We start from the raw sequence: 26,662 nt of genomic DNA on the forward strand, positions 1-26,662 counted from the left end.
TTGGCTTTAGAAACATCATGTGGACCATTCCTTCTACCTGAACCAGGTTTTCTATCAACTGACAAGTTCTCCCGGTACTGTTTAATAACATTGGAAACAGTTTGACGGGAAACCTTTGGATGTTTGGCCAACTTTTTGTAAGACCAAATATTTAATAATTTCAGTACGCACTTTTTTCTGGTCACTCATTTTAATCAGATTAACAAAAAAATTAATATAATTGACATTACACATAATAACTGACATGTTTTTCAAAGGTAACTTGATCAAAAAAAATCAAATAATACTTTGGTTGAAAAATGTAATGAAAAACGTGTGTTAAGAATTTTTCGATCTCACTCCTTATTTTTCTTTGGATATTAACTAGGGTATAGACTTTAAGACCAATTATTTTTGGATGTGAAACATAATGAACTATTGTTGGACAATTATATTTTAAAAAAACGAACTAGATTTTTACTAAGGATATACAAACAAGCGATATTTTATAATTTTCAATACTCCCGATACATTTTTAATATAAATGTGATAATTTTTATTAAATTTATTTAAATGTTTATCTGAATTTTTCAATTAATTGCAATAAAAGAAAAATGTATGTCTGGCGAATTTAATTTTTCCATTAAGATTCAACACAGTGTAACTGAATATTTTTAAGGAATATTATTATTAATATTTTAAGCAAAGACACTTAATTCGATCGTGAAAAAATCTTGAAAATTAATTTTTGTATACAAAAGTAATATTTGTGGCAAATTTTGTATTAAGAGCATTATTTGGTAATGTGTAATGTGTGTTTAAGAGATTTTCGTAAATGGACCTTGTATATAAAGATAAAATTTCCAAATTCTGTATCTTTAACATTATTTTGTAATGAATTAATATCTTAAGCAAAGATACATTGATCCACAGTCTTTAAATTTTGATATTTTATTATTTCTAAACATAACTTTAACAGCTTAAATTTGCTTAAAAACGATCGGCTATGAGCGGACTGTAAGCCGCCGCCGACAATTTTAAATCGACTTCACCCTCTGGTTTGACATTCCTTTAAACATTTATAGTATAACGGGATGACTTTCAATGGGGGACTTGGCACTTCCAATATGAAACTAATAGAATTAGATTCTTAAAATTTTACACAAATTACTTTAATATTCACCTAAACATTTTGGAGGAAAAAGGTCTATCTAAAAAACTATTATAGGTAGAATTTTCAAAATCGTAGTGTTTTATTATTTTCATTACTTTTAGGGTAGCGAAGCACTCTGGGCATTGTAACAAACTAAAATAATTGACCAGTTCTTATATTTTCTCTCTATTGGCTTTTTTAACTTTTAATTGATTTAATAACTTTACATTTGTTGTAAGACTTGTTTGTACCAATTATCTTAACTAATTAGTTAAAAATCATTTAAAAGAGTAACTTCTTTAAAAGTTCTCTTTAAAAAATTCAAAAAATCTTTTTATATTTTCCACTTTGCAGAAAAAAAAGTAAATAAAATTTTAATAATTTTACCGTTTTCGTTTTTTTTTTAATTTACGAAATAGTAGATAAGACAATTTTAAGAAACTTATAATCATATCCTGTTGATGTTTGTAAATTCTTTTAATTTCTCCATTATATGAACTAAACATGAACATTATGAATGGTAAAAGAAATTCTTAATTGAAATAATTCTTTTAAAACACTGACACCTTTCTTTCTCAATAACTAGGATCTTTCGCTTATTTTAACAATTATTTTATTGGACTTTTTAAAAATGTTTTTCGAACATTTTTGGCCTCAATTATTTTTATTTTTATTACTTGGCAAAAATGTACCACCAACAATAACATAAGCGATATAAAATAAACAAAAAATAATAATAATAATAATAATGAAGATGAATAGAGAGTAAAAAAAATATATATAAATAGAAAACACACAAGTTTTGATATATTTAGTTATTTTGTTTTTGGGGTGCTGTTCTTTACAGTTCATTGAACCATCAATTGATTATATTTATTCTAAATTGAATTACTTTGGTAATAATAATATTTATTAGAAATTAACTAGACAACAACAGGCAACCTGACTGACAGAAAACAACAAAGTATGTTGATGTTTCTTTTTTTGCTATTTTTCCTGAAACAAGTTTTTAAAGTCGTTTTATATTTTGTATTCATAACGCAAAATATGTTGTTTTTCATATTTATGTTACAAAGAATTTATTATCTTTCAAAATGTTAATGTTACTTTTGCGGCATTTGTGTTTAATGAGTCATGTAAAGAATTCTGTCATAATGTTTGCTTTTAAAAAAAAATCGTTATGGTTTTCGCTGTTTAAATCTAATATGTTTCTACTTAAAAGATGAATTATTATTATTTTCTGTATTTGATATTATTTTGGTAAATGTTCTAAAATTACATGAAAAAATTCATTGCCAAAATTTAATGCAAAAATCTTTAATGGTATAACCAGTATAAACGTATACAACGTATGTTGTCTACTAAAGTGTAATGAATTCACACAGAGAAGGGAAAAGGGTAGTACATTTAGAATAGATTAAGAATAAACTATAGACCAGAGTAGACTATATAGTCCTTACTATAAACTAGACTAGGCCATACTAAATACACCATACTAGCAGACCAGACAAGATAGGTCAGAATATATAGACCAAACTAGATGGAACAGACTAGATAGACCAGACAATAAACTATATACAACCCTATAGACTATACTATAGACTATACTATAGACTATACTATAGACTATACTATAGACTATACTATAGACTATACTATATACTATACTATAGACTATACTATAGACTATACTATAGACTATACTATAGACTATACTATAGACTATACTATAGACTATACTATAGACTAGACTATAGACTAGACTATAGAAAAACGTGTGTTAGGAATTTTTCGATCTCACTCCTTATATGTAGTTTTTATATAATTTGAAATGTCTTCAATTCTTTCTGGCCCTTTTGAGGATACACTCCATAAAACGGAACACAACTCTTCGTACTTTAATGTAATCTTCATTGTAGATTTCTAAAATATGGTACTTAAAATCTGAGAAGTTTACTTAAGGAGTGAGATCGAAAAATTCTTAACACACGTTTTTCACTTACTTAAGGAGTGAGATCGAAAAATTCTTAACACACGTTTTTCATTACATTTTTCAACCAAAGTATTATTTGATTTTTTTTTTTTTTTTTGATCAAGTTACCTTTGAAAAACATGTCAATTTTTTTGTTAATCTGATTAAAATGAGTGACCAGAAAAAAGTGCGTACTGAAATTATTAAATATTTTCAACTAAACCCAACTTGGTCTTACAAAAAGTTGGCCAAGCATACAAAGGTCTGCCGTCAAACTGTTTCCAATGTTATTAAACAGTACCGGGAGAACTTGTCAGTTGATAGAAAACCTGGTTCAGGTAGAAGGAATGGTCCACATGATGTTTCTAAAGCCAACAAAATAGAACGCATTTTCAAAAGAGCTCCCAACACATCCGGTAGGAAAGCAACTCGGTTAGCTCAGTGCTCGGACTATTTGGTACGAAAAGTTAAAGCTAATGCAGGTTTAAAAACATACAAGGCTCAAAAAGTTCCTGACAGGAACGCTGCTAAAAATTCAGAGGCCAAAAACAGAGCACGGAAATTGAAGTCAAGTTTTATAAAAAAATATTCTTGATGCATAATGGATGACGAAACGTATGTTCTGGCAGATTTTTCGCAACTTCCAGTTCAAAAGTTTTATGTTGCTGATGCTCGAGGGAATGTTGAAGAAAAGTTTAGGACCCAAAAGCAGACAAAATTTCCCAGAAAGTTCTTGGTATGGCAAGCAATATGCAGTTGCGGCAAAAGAAGCCAATCATTTGTTACAACAGGCTCTATAAATACCGAAATTTACATCAAGGAATGTTTACAAAAAAGGCTGCTTCCATTCATAAGACTTCATAATGTGTCCACTTATTTTTGGCCTGACTTGGCATTCTGTCACTATGGTAAATAAGCCCTTGAGTGGTACAAGAACAATAATGTGGTATTTGTACCAAGAGAGGCAAATCCTCCAAACTGCCCGGAACTAAGGCCAGTGGAGAGATATTGGGCTCTTGTTAAAAGAGAATTGAAGAGTACAAAAAAGGTGTCCAAAAGTGTGGTAGATTTTAAACGGAGATGGACTACATGTTCGAGCAAAGTGACAGAAAGCACTATAAAAACGTTAATGGAAGGGTTTCCGAAAAGGGTTCAAAATTTCATCACTAGTGATTAAAACTATAAAAATATATTTTTTTTGTAAATTGTAATAATAATTTGAATCAAATAAAAAAAAATAAAGCAGTAAGTTTAGTGGTTTCTTTTTTATAAACATATATGTATGTTAAGAATTTTTCGATCTCACTCCTTATTAAAAAATTTTAGTCGTCTTAAGCCGAATGTTTCGGCGGCGGCTCAAGCAACAAAATATAGTTCGGCGGCGACTAAGCGCCGACTCGAAGCCGGTCGACTTTGCCCTTTGTGTCAAAGTTTTTCTTGTAAAATTTGAATTTTCCAGCCGTTAAAAGTCTTCGTGCAAAATTTTAAGAATCTAGCTCCAATAGTTTCCCAGATTAATGCATTTTTGTATATTTTATTCATATGAGATGTGCAACGCCAATCTATTACCCATATGTTCATATTGATATCAAGATTTTAATGCAAAATTTAAGGATATTTTTCTAATAGTTTCATAGACATACGATTTTTTATTTAATTCATATGGGAGGTTGTGTTCGCCATAAATGAAAGTCAGCCCTTTTTCCCCAAAATATTCAGATGAATATTGAAGTTTTTTGTACTAAATTCGATGAAGTTTCTTTGCAGTTTTTGAGATATGCGAATTTTAACACTTATTTTGAAAGTGAGCATGGTCCTCCTGAAATCGGTCCATAAATACCGGAGATATGAGCAAAAATCCGAGACAACCTTTGAAAATTTCATCAAAAATTTATATTATTTTTTCATGCTTAGACAGAAATTGCAAAAAACAAAATACATAATCATACGGTAAATGTTGTTACTGTACTCTTGTTTATAAAAACAAGGCAGAGCGAGCGCAGCAAAGCAAGAGTAGCAGAGCAAAAGTAGCACTAGTGTGTTGCTATTGGCTAGAAACATGAAATTATGTATGTGGAGCCCGACTTAAGTTAGAAGCCATAAAAAGGGAACTTTTTGGTACTTTTTTGTTTTTCAAAAGGTATTTTTTGAATTTTTGATACTATTGAACCTAGAAATATGAAATTAAGTATGTAGAGTCTGAATTAGGTGAAAACCCATAAAAGAGAACCTTTTGGTATTTTTTCGTTTTTCAAAGAGTACTTTTTGAACCCGGATTAGACGAGAACAAATCAATGATGTAAAAGAACACTTTCTTGTACTAACTTTTTTTTAACACACCATGGTGAAGGGTATATAATATTCGGCACAGCCGAATATAGAACTCTTGTTATATATACATAAAAAAGTATTGAATATATTAAAGACTAATGTATGGATTAGTCTGTTGACTATTCGATGGGTTAGACTATTGACTGGTATGTGTAGTTTATTGACAAGTTTAGGCATTAGTGCCAATTGGCATTTCTTAAGACTAAGTCTATTAACCAGTCTATGTACCAGTCTATAGACTAGTCTAGAGACAAGTTTATTAACCAGTCTTGGGACTAGTATAATGACTATTCTATTATCTATTTGATGGACTGGTGTATTTCAATAGATTTATCCATTAACTATACTATGGAGTGATCTTTTGACTAGTATACGGCAAGCATTTGTAAAAGTCTATGGACTATTATTTCGTAAAATATTCTATTGACCAGTCTAATGTCAGTTTAGTAGTAAATTGACTATGAACTTTTCAATTGACTATGAACTATTTCATTTACTATTCTATGGACTAGTCTAGGGACGAGTTTAATGACTATTCCATGGACTATTCTATAATTTACTTAATGGACTAGTATATTTATATATTTTTTATAGACAAATGTAGGGATTAGTATATTGATTGAGATATGAAGTAGTCTGTTGACGAGTCTATGGATCAGTACCAGTTTATCAGTTTATGGTCTAGTTTTTTGGCATTTCTTTGTACTATTTTATGAAATATTCTATGGATAATGCCAGTTGAATAGTTTATTGACTAGTCCATTGACTATGAACTAGTCCATTAACTACTCTATTGACTGTGACTTCTATATGGAGTAATCTATGTGGACAAATTTTTTAACTTGTGTATTAACGAGTTTATTGACTTAGCTGTTGAATAGTATATTGACTTGTCTGTTGATTTTCTTAAGAACGGTCAAGGGTACTTTTATTCTAATTTGAATTTAAAATTATATTTGGGAAAAATAATTTTAATCTTGACTCAATATAAATGATAAATATTCCAGTTTTCTTTAGATTTGTTTTAAAATTTTTGTCCTTGACATTTTTAACAATTCTTAAGCTTCGTCTTCAATTTTCATTCATTATAAATTTAATTCATATTATTTATGCAAAATAACTTTATTCAAAAAATTATTATAATGACTCTTAATGACAACAATTTAACTTTAAACAAATCTTTATAATGTATCCTTTAAAAACTGAAAAAAAGGATTTTTACTTAAAACACTCTATACAAAAAGTGTCATTTTCAGTCATTAACTTTCGATGCGCAAAGTCACTTGTACTTCTTTGTTCACAACTACTATGAAGTTGATGAGCAGCCATTGTTCGGAATGTTGGAAAAATTGTTGTGATTGTTAAATCAGGAAGTTGGATAAAAAGGCAACATTGAAAAATGGGTCACAAATTAAATTGTGCCTGTATGATAGTAGAGATTATTTATTACTTTGTGTGGGTCATTTATCAAGATTTATATGGAAAATAAATCTTTATCTCAATCTCTATACGTGTGTGTGTGTTAGAGAGCTTTCAACAACAAATGATTTAATATTTTATTTCCTACGAAAAAAAAGGTGACTGCGTTTGTTCCCCCATAACCCAAGCATTTAAACCCAAATAAATATTTTGACAATGAAACAATATACATACATACTTTATTTGGGGGGAATTTTATTTATTTAAATATAGATTTGGGTTCTTAAGAAAAAAAATGATTTTGTAGAAATTATCAAGTAAATTTATCTTAATCGTTAAGAATTTACAGTGAATAAATCAAAACATTTACTGTGAAGTGAAAATAATTATGCAATTTATATTGTTATTTGCTCAATTATTAAGAAATTTGATGATTTTATGGGTCATTTTCTTGACACAAAAAATTTACAAAGATTTACAAGTGAAATTGTGTTAAATGTTGTCATAAAGGCGATGAAATGAAAAGTTTGACAGGTTGGGTTTGGTTGTTATAGAAATCTGTTAAATCAAATATTTGCAATGGCATTGAGTATCGTTTTTTTTCTCAGTAATTATTTTACCGTACACCAGTTTATTGGTGAGGGTATATTGGGTTTGTGCTGATGTTTTTAACGCACAATAATATTAGTCCTATACCTACCTTCATCATTTGTAAATCTAGTAATCAAGCTATAGATCGCAATTTTGAAGATAATTCAATGAAATTTGGAACATGATTTTTTATGATACCGTAGACGAATCCTATTGAAAATAGTTAACATCGGTCCATTATTTCACCTAGCTCCCGTACAAATCGCCCGACATCGACCTATATTCGATCTGCTTCAGATCGAGAAAATTACCAACATAACACACAATCAGATATTCAAGTTAATGTCATCATTTCTTTACATAAACATATTGAGTTCAATAATTGTTGGGAAGGACAGCAGTAGTTCAAGGAGGTCCATGTGATCAAAAGTACGAAACTTGTAGGAACCTGTTTTTTCAACTTAATTCACTCCCAATCTGAAATTCAACGTGATCATATAGACAATCCATTTAAACATAACGTTTTTTCGCTCAGTTATACCGAAATTGTCAAAAGATCATCTGAATTTCAAATGATTTTGTATAGATGTACTCGTTAGTAATTTAGTGTGCCCACTACCAGACTTGCTCATTTTAAGGAGATTTCTCGTCTTGATCTCATCATAGTTATAATTCAACTTAAGTTGCGACGAATGGTTTTGCGTTCATCAAATTGACTACCTCGAGCTCCCGAGTTGCCTGTGCCTCCAGCTCGAGTGTTTGTTTTTCACTTATTTTATTTTTTTTCCTTTTTATTCGCTTTTTTATTTTGTATGAAAAATTTTGGGGGGGAAATTTCCTTTTTTCTCCCGTGGATCCGCGCCTCTCTCTTGTAGAATATTCAGTTAAAGCCTTTTGTCTTCTGGCTGCTGGAAAATATATTATCCCCTGAGGGCGCCATATTTATTTTATTACACATTCCGTTATTGCCACCACGCAGATGGGATGGCCTCTGTTAAGTCAGTAACAGCAGCTTGAGGCGTATCCGGTAGACCGAAGTACGAATCCGTCGAATAAGCCGAGACTTACTGTGAAAATTCTTGTGTGAACAGAGTTTACTTTGAACATACCCGGACAAGGGACGATTAGTCTCACAGTCACTCCTCTGCGGGGTATCTGTTGTCTTTGGCAACAACAGCAGGGACGATTAGTCTCACAGTCACTCCTCTGCGGGGTATCTATTGTCTTTGGCAACAGCACCGAACTTATCCAGAAATCTTGATTTAACCGCCACTTACTTTTCCCGCAAATTTGGGTTTAAACCACTCAACCAAATGAACAGACAGGACATAGTCCTGCGGACAACTGGCCACCCGTAGTACCAGATTGTGTGGTTCTCTGGCCAGACCCCATTTTAAATCATTCCAAGGAAAAGACGAGAAGTAAAGTGACATCACATAGTCCCGGCAGACTAGACACTAAGATGGGATCTATCATCGAGGAAACGTGCCCTGGGGAGGATAATCCTCTGGAATTCTATCTGGGATAAGATTATTGCGTATAATATGCTATAACTGTAAGCGCCGTCTCAATCTTAAATATGTTTCAATGGGTGAAATATTTAGTATTGTTTCCAGATCCTTGGTTAAAGTGGTATACATGGCAGCACTTATACCCTAGCAACATGTATACTGAACTCCCTGTAGTAGTTCGATATTAAAGTTTTTGTGCAAAAATTGGTCAAAGAAATTTATAATAGGACCACATTTCTTAAATATCATTATTCTAACAATATATAGATGAACCATTTTAGATAAAGACATGTCTGCTGAAGTCTTTGTAAAATATGTTCTTTAAAATGCAGACATAAACAAAATTTGATTAACCGTGTTAAATTATTATTAATTTAATAATAAATAATAAGTATTTTTTCTCTTGATAATGTTTACTTTCATGATGTTTTTATCAAAATTATTATTTGATTTAATTATATACCATTTCGTTTTTGCTTTTTCTTTACATATTTCATTAATATTTCACTTAATTTTTTTATTATTTTAATAATGATGGCTAGACCTCGTAAAATTAAATTAATAAAAAAAGTAAATATGTTGCCACCCGCATAAATATCTATTACTTACAAAATGAATAAAACAAAAATTAAAAATGGCAAAAATTTCTAGTCAAAAAACAGACAATAGGTCTAAAGTAATCAGTTAGCGTTGAAAAAAATGAAAGTAAAAAATATAATTTTAAGCCTCAATAATGATAACTTAAGATAAAATGTAAATATTTTTCAGTAATCAACAAATGTCTTACATTAATTTCGATTATTTAATTAAAATATTTTTGCCATTGAAACTAAGAAATTGTTTTGTTTCTATTATTTTTACTCAAAACATTAATGACCTTGATATTATTAACAAGGCTAGTGGCTGTGACTGTGACTCTTTAATAATGGTTAACAAAATCAAGAGGAAAATTGAAACAACAAAAAAACCAATTCAATCCTCCAAAGTCATAAAACAAAAAGTCACTGTCAGATTCCAAACCAACAAACGAAAAAACAGACATGCAGACAAACAGATCATTTTATCTGGCATCCGTTAAAGAAACAACAAAACAAAACTAAACTGAAATTGAAACTCATTCCACTGGACACTGGTTGTTGGAGCCAGGGGAAGTAAAAGATTTATTTACTACTAGTAGTGTAGAGCGGATAGAGTTATTAAAACGCTGCAAACCATTTAATATGCCATTCATCATAATATTTTCTTTAATAATATTTTTTTCGTTTTTTTGCACCATTCAAACACTTGGGAGTTTGGCAAAAAAAAATATTCATAGACGACTGGCCAACAGATCTAACGACATTCAAGTCATAGTCAGATAATGACTTTTTACTATTTTGTGCCATTGATTGAACATAAATAACAAGAGTAAGAAAGAGTGAGAGAGAGAGAGAGAGAGAGAGAGAAAAAAATGCCTTAAAGTCAAAATTTAAATTAGATTTTATCTAACCACTATTAAATGATTTATTAAATCTTAAATTTTAAATTATTGATGTTTATATCTGAAAATAAAGATTTTTGTTAGTTTATTATATATGTTGCGTGTTAATCACGATGGAGGAGTTTGAATGCAACAATCTTGACTAAAAATCGTAAAAGTAATTGACTCTATGTTGAAATCGTAGTGAAAATAAGTTTTAATCTTAATTATAAAAATTTCGCCTTAAAACAAAAGTGTATAAATTAGTTTTCATCGTGTGGTGGTGAATTTTCATATTCACATAAGATATAATATAGATATAAGTTGGTAACGGAATGGTACATGAACAATCGGAAACCTAAATTTCGAAAGATATCGTCCAACATGTTTTTGGAGTGATTAGTTCATATATAGATAGTTAAATATACTTATGGCGACAATCTGTTGATAACATAAATTGAAGAACATATCCACAGAATGTCAAATTCCATTTGAGACCACGAATCATGTTCCCGTTTGTAAGTGAATCAAATATGTCCTTCATAATCCTGCTAATCAAATTAAACTCTGAGCAGTATTACAACTATTCAACTTTTCTATTTCAACCACTTTGTTGACATCCCATAGTGGTCTTTTTCATCCATTAGATAGACTTGAGAACGGTCTACCACACGCCCCTAAATCTTATGAAGAACTCATGTGACATCATGCTATATAATATCTTGGCATAGTAACAACGTTGCGGAATGACAGACAGCATGGGATCAATCCCAATGCATACCCCGACAAGGAAGAAAGCAATTACTAATCTAAAATCAACAACAGGAGTTAACACAACATCATTTGAAATCAATCTTCTAGTATACCGGAACGTGAACATCCTTTTAATAGCATAAAGAGCACAAAGTGCATTCCCTAACCTCTTAAAGTATTCGCAACCTACTGGGATGGCTAACAGCACCTAGCGACTATTTTGTAGTTCGAAATGTAGAAATTTCCAAAGTCAAATTAAACCCCATAATTATTGACAAGTTGAGTGGTGGACTTTTACCAAGTAGCGTAGTATGGAAAAATATGAGAATGCAATAGCACTAGAGAACTTCCCTGAAGTATACAAAATCAGTACAAGTCAGGCAAAGAATCCCCCCGGGGCATGATATATCCTATAGTGGTGTATTTCAATCCGTGGGTTCTTAGATGTTCTACCAGTCGCGGGAAGAGTAAGTTGCAGTTAAAAGACTGATGTAAGGTAAAGTCAATATTATCGGCGCCGTTGCCGAAGATACCCCACAGAGGAGTAATTGTGGGACTAAGCGTTAGATATGGGTTGGTGTCAATTCCTACTTAAGTATACCGGTTACGTCTCTAGATGCTATTGTCGACACTACAAAGGACATCCAATCTGCATGGATGTAAACGGAAGTGATGTTTTACATGTCGGAAATTAAGCAACGGGGCAGCAATGATAAGAGATTAGATAGCTCAAGTACTTAGAAAAGTGCTCTTACATGGACCGGCTAATTTATGTACAAAAATTACAACCTGCGTGTAAGATACAATAAGTGGCAGTGCTGAGTTGTTGTTTTTTACTCACCCAGTGGTTGGAGAAGACCCACCGTGAAATAGGGCTATTCTTGTTGGGCAAAGAACACTTTCCCGATCGTTTACATACTTGTTCCATTCAGTTCCACTATCAGACCCTTAGGAACGATCTACGGTATGAGTGGCAACTATCCAATTGTCTATACAGGTGCCTTATTACGCGAAGAGTAAGGGATATTCAATCCAGCATACGATATATCAGTCGTTAAGCCAACATTTCCTTCCAGCAAATTTGGTTTAAAACTACAGGTGTAATCCGAAGGAACCTCAACCAACTGACCAGCTAGAACAAAGTCCTGCGGCAACTGGTTAGTGTCATATTATATTGTGCCCTGGTTTGACGTCATGACAAATAATGGATAGGATTAATTGTTTTGAAGTTAACGTACTCGAACAGCTTCATTTTTAAACCAGCTATCTAATGGTTCAGTCTTTCAAAGTTGCATTGAAATATTTGTTCCACTTTTAAACCTTGGAAAACTATGCTTTAAAGGTTAATAAGCTTATGTCACAAAAATCTCTCTAAAAAGCATAAACAGACTATTGTTTTCATTAAATAAACTGTCAACTATTTAACTGAACATTTGAAAGTGTTTTCTGACAACCTTTCACTTTACTACTCAAAATTGTATGGTCTTCTGCTTAAAAACTACAACTTTGTTGTAAACTTTTGTAACGTCACTTCTACATTTTCATTTATTTGAACTTTTAGCAAAACTTTGTTTTTGTCTTCAAGTTAAGTATATATAAAAATGCTATGTTAAAGCTTACTAAGGTAAGTTTATGTGCACAAAAGTCATTAATATGTATGTTACTAACAGATATAACAAAATATTCTCATGCCAACTCTCTTTGACACTGACGTCCTTTAATTCAATACTCAATGAATCTTTTAACATACAATGTTACTTACACATATGTAATGAGAAGCTTTCGTCATTTGTGTGACAACAAAAGGGACATTTCATTGGAAATTCTTACTTTATGAGCTCATAAATTTTTCATGCTTTTTGCATTTACCTTTTTTATTGTAATTTGTTTTATTGAACCTTTTAATAAATTTGTGTATATTAGTCTTTCTTCCTTTTTCACTCTTCGTGTCTAATTTGTGCTATTGTGAGTGAACACATTATCTGGAAAATGTAGAAAATGTAAATAAATAAATGTTTAATGGCGTTATTTTTATTTGTATCTTCATTGTCATAATTTACCTGGGCTGTTTCATTTATTTATACTCCTGCCGCCGCAGACAATTCATTCATTATAATGCGTTGCTGTTTTCTTTCATTTTACTTTATTCTCTTGCACCATTAAGTGACAGATTAAAACGACTGAGTTGTTGCCTTTGTCTTGAAAGTTTTCCTTTCATCGCAAAATTTTATAAATTAAAAAGTTTTGTTGTTTGGCATTTTGCCCAACTATGTCTGGGAATATGTAATTATTTATTTAAACACAAATTGTGAAAGTAGAAAAAAAACTCAAAAACAATTGAAATTAAAAGCAAGATAACAAAAAAATGTAATAATACCTTGAAAGATATCTTGTAGAAAGTAAAGTAAATATTGAAGTTCTAGTTTAATTTTTGTTCAGTTAAAGTTCAGTTCTAGTTCAGTTCTAGTTCAGTTCTAGTTTAGTTCTAGTTCAGTTCTAGTTCAGTTCTAGTTCAGTTCTAGTTCAGTTCTAGTTCAGTTCTAGTTCAGTTCTAGTTCAGTTCTAGTTCAGTTCTAGTTCAGTTCTAGTTCAGTTCTAGTTCAGTTCTAGTTCAGTTCTAGTTCAGTTCTAGTTCAGTTCTAGTTTAGTTCTAGTTCAGTTCTAGTTCAGTTCTTGTTCCATTCTATACATGATTATTATGATATAATAAAATATTTACACTTGATTTTCTGCAAACATACAAGTTAACTTAAAACCCCTATTCATACAAAATTAAAAAAGTATAAGTATTTATAATGAAAATATAATCATATTGCAAGTCAGCCGGCAGTCATGAAGTCAGTCATACACAATGCACCACATAATACCCACCAACCACGGCAACAAACTTTAATTATGTTTAAATATTATTTTTATTTTCAATCATTTTGGTTTTAATAATGGAAAACGTATTATTAATTTATTGTTTATTATTATTTTTATTTTATGCTTTTATTTCTTTATAAAATTGAAAAAAAAGCAAATCCATTGTTATGGTTGTTACGTTTTTTTCCAATATTTTGTTGTATTTTAGTTTGTGTTTGGTTTTTTTGGCACAAGGTTATTTATTACGCAAAAAAAAAATAAATTAAATACAACAAAAATAAAGTTTAAAACAAAACAAATCGAATTGAATTTCTTGTAAGTAATTCCAAATTGAAGAGACGCGTAACGTTGCAAATTAAATATTTTATACCAAAAAAAGAGATTTTATTTTTTTGCACCTAAAAACTGATTGTTGCAAAATTGTTAGTTTTAATTGCTTTATAAATAAAATAATGTATACAGCAATTTCAAATTTTTAAAAAATTATGGCATTTTTAAAATTTGTAATAATAATTGTGAGGAAATTGAGTGGTCTTTGAAAAGGTTTCAATTAACAGTTTAATTTGATTTGTCATACATGTCATATGTTGAAAATTTGTAAACTTTTGGTACTAATTGGTAACTATTTCGTTACATTCTTATGAATAGTTAATTTAGAACACGACAACGAATATTAAATGTATTTTATTTTGATTACTAAATCATAATTAGCACATTTTGTACAATTGTAAAACTATATACATACATATGTATATTAATTTAAATTGGTTTTGTGCCATATTCAATCTCAACAGAATTTTTAAAAAGCAATTAACAAAAGTAGGCCATACATATAGAGATCAAATTATTGTTTAATTGTAAATATGAGTAATTATTGTAAAATTTTAATATGACGTTTGGATGTAGAAACTTATTTTTGGAATTCGATTTAAAATAGTTTTTATTTACAATATTGTATTTACGTTAAACAAAAATTTTTTTCACTAAACTCAAACTTTACAGTTCCTCTGTTCATTTTCAATCCTTTTTAACTATTCTTTAGTTAGATTTGCAAATGGAAAATATGATCTTATTTCAAGTTTTGTTTATCTAAAAATACTTTTCTATTTCATAATTTCATCTGTTGCCAAAATTTTCTCTACAAGAGTTTTAATATTTCCCAGATTTTTCATCAGAATTATAATTAGTGTCCTGTTTAAAGCATATTTTATAATCAACAAGAAAACTTTTGGCCAAATTTATTTCTCAACAAAATGTTTGCAAACATAAAATACTACAGTAATCGTATTAATAACGCACTCATGTCAGTTTTACGTGATGAACTGTAATGTGTGTCTGTACTCGCAATATAATTTACTTAATTACATTTTGCGATATTATTTGATTAATTTATATTAAACATTCAGACGATGGCATGTATAGTGTTTTTTGACTTCTTGCAAAATGTTTTCTTTATTAGATGAATCTTTTGTGTCATTGTTTCAATAGCTTTTCATTATTTGCCTCTTTTTTTCTCTTTTAACAATTTTGTGAGTAAAGTAAGATATTATAACAGAGAACAAAATGACGACGACAGACATGTTAAGTGTGGTTTATGGAACTATTCCTTCCTTTTATTTAGAGATATTTATGTTGACTTGTTACATGTTTTCATGTAATAAATTTGCACGATATTTGGTAATAACTTAGGGTGTTATAGGAATTGATGGAGGAGGATGCCGCAATGTGATAGTAGAAAAAATTTAAACAAATTAAACCAGTTAAGAACTGAAATAGAACTAAACTTGAACTGAACAAGAACAGAACTAGAATGGAACTAGAACTGAACTAGAACTGAACTAGAACTGAACTAGAACTGAACTAGAACTGAACTAGAACTGAACTAGAACTGAACTAGAACTGAACTAGAACTGAACTAGAACTGAACTAGAACTGAACTAGAACTGAACTAGAACTGAACTAGAACTGAACTAGAACTGAACTAGAACTGAACTAGAACTGAACTAGAACTGAACTAGAACTGAACTAGAACTGAACTAGAACTAAACTAGAAAACTGAAACTGAACTGTGATATTGGTTTCCTGAGTCATGATTTATAAAAATATTTTCTTTTTTGTTTTTAATCTATTAATTTGCAATTATTTCTAATTAAAGAAAATTGCAGACACCCAAATCTAAATAGAAAAACTTTTTGGGTTAAAGAATTGCTAAATTAAACAAGAAACTATTTTTACTCAGTAAATAAGACTAGCAACAATTAAGTTGAATATAAAATAAAATAAACCCCACCTCCACCTACCATCTTTTTAATATGTTATTTATATAAAAAAATTTATTAATAGTAAATAAAACACTAACAAAAACAATCAAAAATTATAGTTGTGTCTATCAGACTTGTCTACTTGACTTATATTATGTTTAATTTTTTGTTGTAATATTATTGTTGTTTTTTTGTTATTTCTTTTTAATATTTGTAAGTTGTTGATATTTAATTAAATGTATTTATTTTATACACAAACACACACATTGAAATAAAAAAAAAAAAACAAAAAACGAAAATATTTAAGTACCGATTCGTTACGATTTGAAACAAGACACAACAAATGCAAAGAAAAAAAAAACAAATTCAAAATACACGTTTAATTCATTTGCATGACGTACAACTGTCGTTGTTGTGACGTCAAATGCCACAAAACGGTTATTTATGTCGTTTCTATAAAAAAAAATAATCATACAAATAACAACAAAAAAAAAAAAAAAACAACAACAATAATCACAGCAGCTATAAGTGCAAATTTTAACAACCGGTTAAAAATCATTTAGTTTTAACCTCTAGCCATAAACGCTCAGTTTATTAAACGCTCGCTTACTGATTTGTTAGACAATTTAAGCTTAACAATGACGGGCGGGCGATTTGCATATGCATATACGTATAAATAGACTGACGGACATATGCATAGACAGTTGTGATTGAAATAAAAACAAAATAATTTACATTTGTTATGAAGTTTTAAATACTTGTTGCAAATGTGATTACAAGTTGATTAAGATAGTTGTTAATTTAATACGCGTTTACGTAGTTTCATACGTAGTGGTTGCAAGAGTTTAATAAGCGTTCCTGAGTTATTTTATAATTTTTTTAATAGACGTCAAAATTTAATTGAGAAAACATATGATTTGTTATAGATTAGAGAGGTATTGGATCGCTAATTGTTTAAAATCTAACTCAGTCTGAAATATAACAGGGATATAACCAAAATTAGGTCCTATTACTACGTTGTAGTCTATGATACACATTTAAAGAGCATTTAGAGTATTTACTGTTGTCATGTGCGATGAAATTATCCAAAAACATATATAATCTGGATATATGGACACAAAAACTTACACGTAACGTACATTTAAGCAGCTATCTTCTAGTTGAACTTCAACCTATTTTATGTTTCTCAGCGGATTTAGAATGAAGAGGCTGTCTGTTTGGGAATAATATTAAACCTTGTTCTACTTGGCTCCACCTTTCAGAAAAAAAATCATTTTTTACCAGGTTTTTATTTTTGTCGCATAGTGTTTGGGTACTAATAGTTACTTGGTAGGTTAGCAAGTCAGGTTAGGTAGTCAACAAGTTTGTTAGTCAGTTAGTTAGTCAGTCAGTTAGTTTGTCAGTAAGTAAGTCAATCATTCAGTTAGTTAGTTGAATAGTTCCCATCTGGCATTTTTTAAAAATTTCTGTTCACATTCGAATCTTTATTTACTCATTGCACGATTAGAATGATCATATATGCGTTCATTTTCTGATCATTTTCATCGTCGTATGAAAATGATCACATTCGAGTCTGCATGATTACAATGATCACATATGCGTTAATTTTCTAATAAAAACTGATTCATTCGTCGGAAGAAAATGAAACCCTAGCCGCGACACTTCTAAAAGAGTCTTTTATGAAGTCCACTTTTGATCAATTTAAAAACTCGTTTTTGTATCTATTTCGAATCATATGTCAGTCAAAATACTGATCGTTTCACAGTTATATCAATTATATTTTTAATTTTCATATTTTTGTAATTTTTGAGCCTTTTCTGAGCGAAATTTAATTACACAATAAATGTATAAACAATCATATTTCGAACATCTGAATGATCTATTTATGATTGAGATTTTAATCATTAATTGGAATTATTTATACTTTTTTTTAGTAATTAGTCACCCAACTATCTTCCGTAGAAGATCATTAAACAAAACTAAATAATTTTAATTAAACCATAATATAATTTCAATTTCAATGATAGAAAATCTACTTTGAAAATATTAAACAAACTCAAATAATTATACATACAATTTTATAAACGAAATGAGAATTGTATTTTAAGGTCACTCAAAATATTTTGCCATAATTTCTAAAGAGCCTTTTATGATCGCCTTTTCTAATCAGTTTTGAATAACTTTTTAGTATTTTTTGAGTAATTTTTAAATGTAATTATTATTGTTCCGTTACAAACAAAAACAATTAACGAAGAAACAATTTTAGATCTTCCACCTGCTTGAAATAAGATCACAAAATAATTAAAGAATTATCATATTTGAAACACCAGGACGATCAATTTATGACTGCTGTATACGTCGTCATGTTTTTTTTCATTTTTCCAGTTTTTAATCATATATAGGTATAATTTCCGAATCAATTCTATAAGCACGCAAATTTTTGATAATTTTTAAGTCATTAAGGAGTGAGATCGAAAAATTCTTAACACACGTTTTTCATTACATTTTTCAACCAAAGTATTATTTGATTTTTTTTTTTGATCAAGTTAACTTTGAAAAACATGTCAGTTATTATGTGTAATGTCAATTATATTAATTTTTTTGTTAATCTGATTAAAATGAGTGACCAGAAAAAAGTGCGTACGGAAATTATTAAATATTTTCAACTAAACCCAACTTGGTCTTACAAAAAGTTGGCCAAGCATACAAAGGTCTGCCGTCAAACTGTTTCCAATGTTATTAAACAGTACCGGGAGAACTTGTCAGTTGAAGGAATGGTCCACATGATGTTTCTAAAGCCAAAAAATAGTACGCATTTTCAAAAGAGCTCCCAAAACATCCGGTAGGAAAGCAGCTCGGTTAGCTCAGTGCTCGGACTATTTGGTACGAAAAGTTAAAGCTAATGCAGGTTTAAAAACATACAAGGCTCAAAAAGTTCCTGATAGGAACGCTGCTAAAAATTTAGAGGACAAAAACAGAGCACGGAAATTGAAGTCAAGTTTTATAAAAAATTATTCTTGCTGCATAATGGATGACGAAACGTATGTTCTAGCAGATTTTTCGCAACTTCCAGGTCAAAAGTTTTATGTTGCTGATGCTCGAGGGAATGTTGAAGAAAAGCTTAGGACCCAAAAGCAGAAAAAAAATTTCCCAGAAAGTTCTTGGTATGGCAAGCAATATGCAGTTGCGGCAAAAGAAGCCAATCATTTGTTACAACGGGCTCTATAAATACCGAAATTTACATCAAGGAATGTTTACAAAAAAGGCTGCTTCCATTCATAAGACTTCATAATGTATCCACTTATTTTTGGCCTGACTTGGCATCCTGTCACTATGGTAAACAAGCCCTTGAGTGGTACAAGAACAATAATGTGGTATTTGTACCAAGAGAGGCAAATCCTCCAACTGATATTGGGCTCTTGTTAAAAGAGAATTGAAGAGTACAAAAAAGGTGTCCAAAAGTGTGGTAGATTTTAAACGGAGATGGACTACATGTTCGAGCAAAGTGACAGAAAGCACTATAAAAACGTTAAAGGAAGGGTTTCCGAAAAGGGTTCAAAATTTCATCACTAGTGATTAAAACTATAAAAATATATTTTTTTTTTTGTAAATTGTAATAATAATTTAAATCAAATAAAAAAAAAATAAAGCTTTAAGTTTAGTGGTTTCTTTTTTATAAACATATATGTATGTTAAGAATTTTTCGATCTCACTCCTTAAAAGGAGTCAAAAAATTGAGATTACAAATTAATCATGTACAAATCTTCCAAATGCTAGATAGGTTATGTACTTGATTTCTGTTAAACTTTCTTCATTTTTCTAGATTATATTTATACCCTGCACCATTATATTGGGAAGGGTATTATACGTTTGTGCTGATGTTTGCTACACAAAAACATTGATCCAACACCTAACTTAAAGTTTCTCCGAATCTTTTTTTTTAATCGATTAAGACTTGTCCTACCGTCTGTCCGGCTATCCGTGCAAACTTTGTGCGCAATTAATAATTTGATATAATTTGGACCAAGGGATGAAGCCTATTGAATATAGTCGGCTATGCTATACTTAACTGACTAAATTTTCGCTTATTTGTTAATTTGAATTACTAAAACTTTCATTATCACCTAATAACTTAAAAGTTCAAAATTTATATACACTATCACCCTTTAAGTCATTATTTTAATTTTGTGATGTCTTTGGATCAAGTACTTACCATAATCGCTAACAGGTAATTAGAAATCAGTCAGTATAAATCATATAAAGATCATATCTATCTTTACGCAAAAGCTGACTAATTTATCACAAACTATTTACATATCACATTATTAATAAGATGTTGTTTAAGTCCATCTATGTAATCAGAACGTCATGTAATAGTCATTAGAAAGTATATTAACAGGAAAGTGGTTACAATTGCAAGTCATTGTCAAGTTTTATTAAACAAAATTATTATATAATAACCAAGTTTAATATGAACTTGAATATATAATCGTTATGAAGATTTATTTACTTGTTTTTAAATAAATAGAAAGATTCTAAAAATAAAAAAAGTAATAAACATGTGCAGCAAGAAAAATTTTATATAAACTGTTAGTTATAAGGGTCACAAAAACAATAATTTAGTAAAAAAATAACAATAAAACAAAGTAGTTTAATTAACCATTTAACTTACATATTAAATAATAATAAAAAGCTTAAAGCTAAATTTTGTTTGAGCAATTACGTTACAATTCTAAACGCTTTAATTAAACTTCTTCCCAGGAAAAACTTCACTTACCCGGTAAGCAGGCAAATAATATTGAAGCAATTTGGAACTACTTACTTTTAGTAGTAGTGAATAATTAATTATTTTTGTTCGAGGAGGTACAAAAAATAACTGTTTACAAATGTGCTTACCCGGACTTAAAACTGACTCTATAGTTATTTTTTTATTTATTAGTCTTTCCACTTGATCGGTGCTCCATTAACAAGTTATTTTATGGTACTTGTTGGAATGGCTTTTACATAAAAGTATAAATCGACTTTTTTAATGTTTAAATCAACTACGATTCAAACCACAACAGTTGGATAGATGCTTCAGAATAAGTCCAAATTCTCTAGATAATGGGCTACCAATCCCCTTCAAAAAAAAAAAAAAAAAAAAATAAATAAAAAATGTTATTGAATACGACCACTCATTACCAGGTAATGTATTAAATGACTACATTATCTAGATTACTCATTAGGAAAATTTTAAGATTTTTGCAGGGCTTTAGGTTATTTAGTACAAATTTATATAAAAATGTGTGTTTATTTGTTTGTGGGTTTGTTTGATTTTCTTGAAATTAACAGTACCTTCCTGTATATCTGGAATTAAACTATAAGGCTACTTTTAATTTTAAAATTTCAAGTAGGCGAATTGCCACGCCTTCTTATTTAATAGCTATTAAAAGTCATATATTTTGGAAACTGGAACAATTAGAGTTTTCAAATTTTGTACGGACAACTTTGACATCCATAATGATATTTTTGGATATAATGGACGGAATGACTATAGTGGGCGTGGCACCTTCCATTTTAAGAAAATATTAAATCAGTATATCTCGGAAAATGTAACAGTAAGAGCCCTCAAATTTGGGCGGAACCACATAAGTCTCAATATGATTAGTTAAGATAAAAAGCGTCGTTTATCTTGGAAAGTATTAGAGTTAAAAGCTTCAAATTATGCACGAAGAACTTTAGCATCCATGTAAATATTTTGGGTAATAAAATGGTGGTCTACCATTAGGGGGAGCGGCACCTCCCCTATGAATTAAATACAAAAAAATATTTTATCTAAGAAACTAAAAGAACTAGAATCCTAAAAGTTTGCAAAACGGACTTTCACATTTGGGGGAAAAAGCGGACTTTCATCAGGGAGTGGCTTGGAACCCCCATATGAATTATATAGAAAAAATTTTATATCTTAGATACGGTAGAAGCTAGAATCTTCAAATTTTACATGAAAAACTTTTAAATACATGCGAACATTTAGAGAAAAATTGGCGGACTTTCAATTGGCCCCTTCCATATGAATTAAAATCGGAAAAATTGACGAGTGGCATCTCTCATGTGTAAGTGTGTTTTTTTGCTTTCAGGGTCGCAAAGCACACTGGGTATATCTAGTATCATATACAAATAAATACACCTAGGCCTGTATCAGCTCAGTTATGCACTCCTTAACCAGTGTCCCACCTCAAACAGACAGACGGACATAGCTAAATCGGCTCAGAATTTCACAGGCATCAATTTCATTTTAAGGAAAAATATAAAAAAATCATTAAATTAAATTAAAAACAACTGCATATTTCTAAAAATAAATTAAGTTTTAAAATACTTTTTTTAGAATTTTTAATATATATTTTCTTTTTACTTTCAGATTTGGCCAATTCTTCTAAATTAAAATTTTAATATAAAGGTAAGAAAAAAATTCTAAATATCTTTGTTTTTGTAAAGACAATACCACAAAGAACCTTTTAAATATTTCCAAATGACCTCTTACATATTTCAATTAAACCATTAAAATATTTGGTGGTGATCTTTAATTAAATAAATTCCATTAGAAACAATTAATATTTAGCCAAAAAAAAACATTAATTTCTTTAACGTCATGTGTCTGTCTGTCAATCTACTCCATCAACATGAACAAATATTGAACAAATACCAAAAAAACAGCAGTTTTTAATACTCAACAAAAGAAATATACTCTTTGTTGTTGTACAATTTCAACAAATTCTTTAAAAGAAAAACATTTAATAGAAATCAAAAATATATATATTTTATATATATATAAAAATGTGTGTATTTAAATAGCAACAAACAACAGCAATTATAAACAATACAAAGAATCAAATAATAATAATAAAAATATAATGAACGAGAAGATCACACTCATTGATCATGTTTATTTAGGTTTTGTATTGAAAAAATCAGATTAATCAATAAATAAATAAATGAAAATTGAATTAAACAATTTAAAGCGAAAAAAAATAAATAAATAAAATTTAAATCAAAAACGTATTAAATGAAAGTGTGTTTGGCCATTATTAGCGAAACGCCCCGTTTATTTTTTTTGCTTTTTGCAATTTTAATAGCTAAACTGATGATGATCACAATGTTGATGACGTTAATGGCCAATAATATTATTATTGGATATGGTTAGGGTAATGTACATATTTAAATTATTAAATTATTATGATCTTGACCTTTTATTTGGAATTTAATAATTAAACAAAAATAATTTAATTTTTCTTTAATTTGATAATTGAGTTTCACAAAATTAGATCTATTATTATTTCTTAATTATAATAATTATATTTTATATTAATAAAACAGTTTATAGAAGTAAGGAATTATTCAGAATCTGTTCTTTTCGAAAATTGCTCATAATCTGAGCAACTTTTCTTAAAGAAAACTAATTAAAATCTAAGCAACTTTTTTATAGAAAATTGATTAGTATTAGAGCAATTTTTCCTATAGAAATTAGGCAGAATCTGAGCAACTTTTCTCGTAAAAGATTTATTGGAATCTGAGTAACTTTCCTTCTTTTATAAAATTTATCAGAAACTGAGCAACTTTTCTTCTTTTATAAAATTAATCAGAATCTGAGCAACTTTTCTTCTTTTAGAAAAATGATCAGAATCTGAGCAACTTTTCTTCTGTTAGAAAATTGATCAGAATCTGAGCATCTTTTCTTAGAGAAAATTGATCAGAATTTGAGCAACTTTTCTTATAACAAATTGATGAAACTTTGAGCAACTTTTCTTATAGAAAATTGTGCAGAATCCTTATGGAAAATCTGACACATAAAATTTATTATAATCATAGCAATTTTTCTTATAGAAAATTGACCAGATTCTGAGCAACTTTTCTTATAGATTTATAAGAATCTGAGCAACTTTCTTTCAGAAACTTAATCAAACTCTTAGCAACTTTTCTTAAAAAAATGTGACCATGATCTTAGCAACTTCTTTTGTAGATAATTTATCAGAATCTGAGCAACTTTTGAAAATTTTTCAGAATCTGGGTAACCTTTCTTAAAGAAAATTATTTCTTGAGCAGAATCTGTGCCACTTTTTGAATCTGAACTAATTTTTTAACTTTTCTAATAGAAAATTGATCATAATCTGAGCAACTTTCCTTATAGAATATAGATCAGCATCTGAGCAACTTTTCTTATAGATAATTGATCACAATCTGAGCATCTTTTCTTAGAGAAATTTGATCAGAATCTGAGCAACTTTTCTAATAGAAAATTGATCAGAATCTGAGCAACTTTCCTTATAGAATATAGATCAGCATCTGAGCAACTTTTCTTATAGATAATTGATCACAATCTGAGCATCTTTTCTTAGAGAAATTTCATCAGAATCTGAGCAACTTTTCTAATAGAAAATTGATCGTAATCTGAGCAACTTTTCTAATAGAAAATTGATCGGAATCTGAGCAACTTTTCTTATATAAAATTGATCAAAAACGTAGCAACTTTTCTTTTGGAAAATTGGTCTTTTCTAATAGAAAATTCTGCAGAATCTGAGTAACTTTTCTTATAGAAAATTCTGCAGAATCTGTGCAACTTTTCTTATAGAAAATTGATCAGAATCTAAGCAACTTTTCTTATAGAATTTGATCAGAATCTGAAAAACTTTTTTTTCTTACAGAAAACTTGTTAAAATCGGAGCAACTTTTCTTTCAGAAAATTGATCAGAATCGGAGCAACTTTTCTAATAGAAAATTGACCGGAATCTGGGCAACTCTTCTAATAGAAAATTGATTAGGATCTAGCAACTTTTCTTATAGCAAATTGATAAAACTTTGAGAACTATTCTTATGGAAAATTGATCAGAATCTAAGCAACTTTTCTTATAGAATTTGAAAGGAACATTTCGTATAGAAAAATTATCAGAACAACTTTTCTAATAAAAAATCGACCATAATCTTAGCAACTTTCTTAATATGAAATTTATCAAAATATAAACAATTTTTTTTTATAAAATATTGTCAGAATCCTTGCAAGACTAACCTTTACAATTAGAAACCTTTATCTTTTTATAAAACCAAGACCTCTTAACTTTATTTTATGCACTAATTAAAAATTTTTCTATTTGAATAATGCAGTTTAAATGCTTAATTTCATTTTTCGACTTCAATTGTTTTATTCTTCTTTCAATTCTCCTCATTCTTCAAATTTTAAGCTTTAAACGTAATTTCAATCAATTCATTGAGACATAACAAAAAGCTTTGCAAAAAAAAAAAAAAAACAGCTAACAAGGAAATCTTCAAAATTAAAAGGGGGAAAACCAAATCTAAAATACATTCTAATAAAAAAAACTTCACTTCAATTGTACAACAACAACGACAAAAACACGACAAATGCAGGAAAAAAATAACAAAAACTAGAAAAATAATTTTCAAATGAAACCGTATGAAAAAAAATATGCATTGTTCAATTGGAGGGTTAAAAAACAAAAATCCGTCTCCGCATAATGGTTGGCAAAATATAAAAAAATACTCAGTAGGAATAAAATTAAAAAAAAAAAAAAACACTGCAAAAATAATGCTAGACGACGAAGGGATAAAAATTTTTCAAAAAAACCTTAAATTTTTTTCGTTTTATAAGGGTGGCCCTTAGAATAGAATTTTATTTGTTCTGCTTTCAAATTTTAACAGTTTTATCAAAGAAACTTGAGCAAAGTCTCTATTTCTATTATTGTTCTGTATCTGAACAACCTTTTTCTAAAGAAAATTTTTCAGAATCTAAACAATTTTTCTTGTAGAAAATGGTTCAGAATCTGAACAACTTTTCTTATAGAAAATGGTTCAAAATATGAGCAACTTTTCTTATAGAAAATGGTTCAAAATCTGATCAACTTTTCTTATAGAAAATAGTTTATATTCTGAGCAATTTTTCTTTTAGAAAGTCTGAGCCACTTTTCTAAAATAAAATTTTAATAATTTTCAGAAAATTGATCAGAATGTGAACAACAACTTTCTTTATAAAATATTATTCAGAATATCAAAAATTTCTTGTATAGAAATTTTTTAGATTAAACCCTCCGACACTCAAAATTAGACACGAAACTATAAACTATAAATTTAATGGAAAAGAAAAACTGCTTGGTTAGTTTTTCATTCAGAATCTAAACAACCTTTTCTGTAGAAAATTGTTCAAAATCTAAACAACTATTTCTATAGAAATATGTTCACAATCTAAACAACTTTTTCTATAGAAAATTCTTCAGAATCTGAACAACTTTTTCTATAGAAAATAGTTCAGAATCTGAACAACTTTTTCTATAGAAAATTGTTTAGAATCTGAACATCTTCTTTTATTGAAAATTGTTCAAAATC

General features: G+C 29.2%; 1 protein-coding gene across 2 annotated transcripts in view; it reads left to right on the forward strand.

Annotated features, from left to right (window-relative positions):
* The window catches only part of LOC111682859 (G protein-coupled receptor kinase 2), a 204,551-nt gene that overhangs the window by 20,934 nt on the left and 156,955 nt on the right, over positions 1 to 26,662 (forward strand). For both annotated transcript variants that reach the window (XM_046950442.1, XM_046950444.1), the window contains exon 3: positions 22,692 to 22,730. The gene's annotated coding sequence lies outside the window, so the exon portion shown is untranslated. The remainder of the gene's footprint in view (positions 1 to 22,691; positions 22,731 to 26,662) is intronic.

This window comes from Lucilia cuprina, chromosome 4, assembly GCF_022045245.1.
Source record: "Lucilia cuprina isolate Lc7/37 chromosome 4, ASM2204524v1, whole genome shotgun sequence".
NCBI classification, from domain to species: Eukaryota; Metazoa; Arthropoda; class Insecta; order Diptera; family Calliphoridae; genus Lucilia; species Lucilia cuprina.